Raw genomic sequence first — 4745 nt, forward strand, 5'->3', positions numbered from 1 at the left:
GGAGGGAGAAAAGAACTTGCTATTTTCTTACATTTAGCTGTGCTAAACTGTACATAAATGTGAGGTAAGACCATAGGAAATTCACTTTATGCATGAGAAAGTACTGCAGTAAATATTTCCCTTTGCTTATTGTTCGTGTACAGTTCATCTTTTTCTATTTGTAGAAGAATTTAATGCAATTTTGTTGTCATCTGCTGAAACTGAAGAATTCTAATTTCATGTGATCTTATGGATAAGGTAAAATGCAGATTTCTTTCTTTATGTCTTTGCCCCCACCCCACTTCTCCAGCAGTATTAAATGGCTGAGTGGCTGCACTTTATCAGTGTGCTAACTTTTGGTCAGTAGAGACCTTTCTGTGTACAGTCTGCCCTGTCAGACGTGGGAAAATGTGCTGTATCTTAGCATGCAAATCAGCTGTATGTTTTACTGGGATATTTTAGCTCTGGTTTCCTCTAGACAAGCGGGTGATGATAATGGTATGTTCTGCCTAGGCATCAGATGCTGGGTATTACAGGCTTTTCTAATATCACTATGATTGTTTTGTGCAGTCTCTGTTGTTACTTTGCTCAAGACTATATAATCTTAAGTTTTGAAGGACTCTTAACTATACCTCAGTCAACTAGTCAGTACTCTAATGCCCATTAGAATGAAAGTCATATAATTACTATTCACTTAGTAGCAAATATATTTCTGTTTTCTTCCAGAAATTGCCATTAACCTTTCAGGAAAGCAGACATTTTTTGGTGGATTTCAATAAAACAAAAATGCTGCTTTTATGCTTTGGAGTTTTAGGAGAACTTTCCCTCAGCCCCATGCCTGTGCACTATATCTTGACTTATGTTTTTCTAAATGGTTTTTAAAAAAAAGCCAAATGAAAAACAAACTGGTCTCAGTGCTTTGCAATTTTAGCTTTCAGTCTGTGCTCAGCAAAACATGCACAAGAATTTTTTGTTGAGTGTATATAGAATGTGTTATTGACTTATCTGGGAGTTCTAATATTGCTAAAGCTTAAACCACTCATGAAACTTAATGCAGCTCACTTTTCTCTTTGGGGGACAGTCTCAAAAATGCTGATTGACTTTTCAGACCTGTAGCTCTTTTTACAGAAAATATTTCCCATTGTGACTTTCTCACACTAGTCTGCTGAAGTTAAGAGAATTACATGGATCATTTTCACAAGTGAATAAAGAAGTCTTGAATGTACATATCACATTAAAATATTGTGAAAGCATAATGATTTGAAAGTCCATCAATAATATGTAAAATGCATAAGTGTGTTATTTGTGAAAATGCATCTGTTGTTGGGTTACCTGTTAATGTAACAGAATTTTTGCAATGTTAAACTTGCTAAGGATTGGTCTGTAGGTGATAATAGGTCCTTTTTCTCCTTTGTTCATTGAACTGCTTATACCATTCTCACTCTTACAAATAAAACTTGTATTTCTTTCTTCCAAAAAAGCAGGATTTACATTGATTTTTCTTGTTTCTGGTGAATATAACTATTTCAGTGCATTCCTATGGCCTTACAAACATTTTTGCAAATAAAACTTCAATTACCATTATTTTAATGCTATATAGCTACTAAATTCAGAATAAAAAGTATAGTCCTTGAGAAAATGCTTAATTTTGAAATAGAAGTGTTCTGCTGTGTGTGTTTAAGCACATTTTACCTCTGGTATAAAGGTGTAATGTGAAAAGCTCCTGCAGATAAAAGTGAACTTGTCATGTGGTTAACTTGTAAACCTAATCATTAAATGTGTATTGATGTATATAGATAAAAAAACCAAACCCAGCTCCTAAGAAAACCATCATAGTCCAATAGTTTTATTATTTCATGTGAACTTTTTTACAATGTGTGTCTCAAATAAAAGTTACATAATGAAAAGTATTTTGGAGTATTTTGTATGAAATATTCCACGTAGTTTTTATACAGTTGGCATTTCCACTCTACTTTTGATACAGTTGTTGTGGAAATGTGTCCTGCTGGGTTGTGTCTGTAAAGCTCAGTTTAACTAGTGATGAACCACAAGGGTTTTTGCCTGTCTTTGTTGTTCCTAAACTTCATTATTCTTTAGAGCTGTCTAGAAAAATCCTTTATTTCTGTAGTGATTGCTTAAATCTGAGTATATTAGTTTGATGACCTTCAGTTTCCTAGGAAACCATTTTTCCAGACATTTAGTGTCATGAAATGCCCTTTTAAAGTGACTTCTGAGCAATGCCTGTAAAGGTAACATGAGACACAATTTCCAATTTGATTAAGAATTATCTACTGACTTAAGCTGTTAACATTCTTTCTTTTTTTTTTTGGTTATTGTTTTAAATCAGCATTATTTGAAAGGTATGACTCTGAAATAACCCGGAGCACAAATATTGCATCATTATAGCAAATATTGTTTGTCCAGTGTCCTTCAACTGAGGAACAAATCCCAAACTGAGGGATTTGGCAAATACTTGTTAGCTGTTATATTAGCAATAGTTTCTGCCTTCCAAATTATTGTGATTTGGCAGTAGCTTACAAGTGGTACAAAAATTAGCAAACCTAAGGAAAGAAAGGTTTTTATCTACCCAAGGCAAAAGCAAGTTAATAGTTGAGATGTCCTAAGAAGTAAGAGGGAAACTCAGGGATGACAGATAGCTTCTGAAGTGTGTTTTCTGTGTGTTTAAGCATTATCTTACATATCCCCTAGATCTGAATTGGATTTAGATGCTCAGCAGTCCTTTAGTCCTCACAGTGGTTAGTGACATTTTAAGTACATTTGCATTCTGCATTTGTTAAAAGGAAATAGCAGACATACCAACACTACATATAAATGGTGATTTATTACAGCTTCTATTTTTGGTTGCAGATTAGCAATTATGATACAAATACTGCCCCCTTGTAGATCAGAGGCAAGTTGTTGGTACACATGTGGAATGGATCCACTTTGTATAATGTGGTAAATTGCCTTTTTCATAAATTATTCTTTTTCCAGCTTGGTTGACCAGTGTCTCTTAAGAATTCTTGAACTATACCAAAGTCATCAATATAAAAAGATTTCTTAATAATTTTTCTTCAGAAAGATTCTAATCTTCAAGAGATGAGATACATAAATGAAGCTTTTATCTCACCATCTGGAGATTTAAAGAAAGGACATGGCATGGAATGCCAAACATACTGGAAAGTTATGCTCTTGTATGTGTTGTAGTTGCTGCAAAAATTTTTTACTGTCTTCAGCAGTGCACATCAGCAAGAAGCTGCTGGTGTGAAGAAAAGCTGCATGAGTTCTGAGCACATAGTTGGTACTTATTCAATTTTTTAGTTCAATTTGTGAAATAAAGTTGTAAGTTATGAGCAGGATACGAGCATTTTCCTCATCTGAGGAATTAACAGGTTTAATGAATTATGGAAAATGTATGCAACTTTAACTGCACTACTGAATACACTGTACTTGCCTCCAGAGTGACCAAGAACTCTGTGAACATCCACTAAGTCTTGATAATTTCACCCTAGTTAATCTTAAATAGCTTCCTTGAGTAGGTGGCCGAGGTGCCTCACTGCAGTTGGGACCTTTCCTGCCTGTGGCACCCGTCCTGAGGCACGGGTGACACACAGCTCTGTGTCCAGGGCCTCCTGTTGGCACTGGGCTCTCACATCCCTGGACTGGCTTCCACCCAGGTTTTGGTTCGTCAGGGAAATGCTGCCATTGTGCTCGCTGACCTTTCTGCCGTGGTTTAACACCTTTGCAGAGGAGCACGAGGGGATGATGCTCCCGAGACACTTCCTTTGGGACAGGGCTGGCAGGGCCCAGGGCTGACGCCCTTCTCCGCTGCATCCTCTCTTCCAGTGCTGCCTCACCCACAGGCTTGTTTTTGTATGCAGTGGAAAAGTGCAGACTCCACTTACCCAACTCACTGCAAGTGAAGTGCAAATTATAGAACTTTTTTTTCTTAAGAAAAGATGAATGTTTAATTTATTTTTATGCTGTTTGCAAATCTGTACTGCTACTTTTACTTACTTTTTTTTCTTTTTTTTTTCCTTTTTTTCCCCTCCAGGCAACATAGGAACTAACTAGCTCTGGTCTGTATTGTAGATGAAGGGCAGAATTTCTTCAACAAGGCTGAACAACTTCCATCCCTGTCTTAATGCTGCCGAATGCTTCTTCTGAGCTTCCTCACCCAAACTGCAATGACTTTGTAACCTTCACACTTGTGCTCTGAACCAATAAAACACAGGCAAAAGGCAACCACACGTGTCTTATGTACTGTTTATATGTACTTTTCCAGAACATCACTTGTAGATGTACATGAAATTAGGAAATGGCTGAGCAACTCCTTGTGCCAGCTGTGAGGAGGGACTGGCCTTTAAAACCAGGTCTTGATTAATTAATTGAGTTCTGCTGTTTAGGCAGACAGGGCCGCGTTACCCGGCCCTCGTTTGCTTCAAGGGAGGGCAGGGACAAGCTCAGCGCTGCACGAGGCTGGGCCGGAGCCCTTCCCCTTCCTTGGCTCCCGCGTAGGAGCAGCGAGACCCCTGCCCACCTCGCTGAGGGATGGCGGCGAGCCCCCGGCCCGCCTGGCTGAGGGGATGGCGGTGAGGACTCCCTGCCTGTCCCAGTGAGGGGATCAGCGGTGAGGCCCCCTGCCCATCCCGGTGAGGAGACCGGCGGTGAGACCCCCCGTGCCCATCCCATGAGGGGACCGGCGGTGAGGCCGCCCTGCCGTGTCTCAGTGGTGCCCCCCTGCCCTGCGGGAACAGGCGGGGGGG

Source organism: Geospiza fortis, unplaced genomic scaffold (genome assembly GCF_000277835.1).
Source record: "Geospiza fortis unplaced genomic scaffold, GeoFor_1.0 scaffold317, whole genome shotgun sequence".
Lineage (NCBI taxonomy): Eukaryota > Metazoa > Chordata > Aves > Passeriformes > Thraupidae > Geospiza > Geospiza fortis.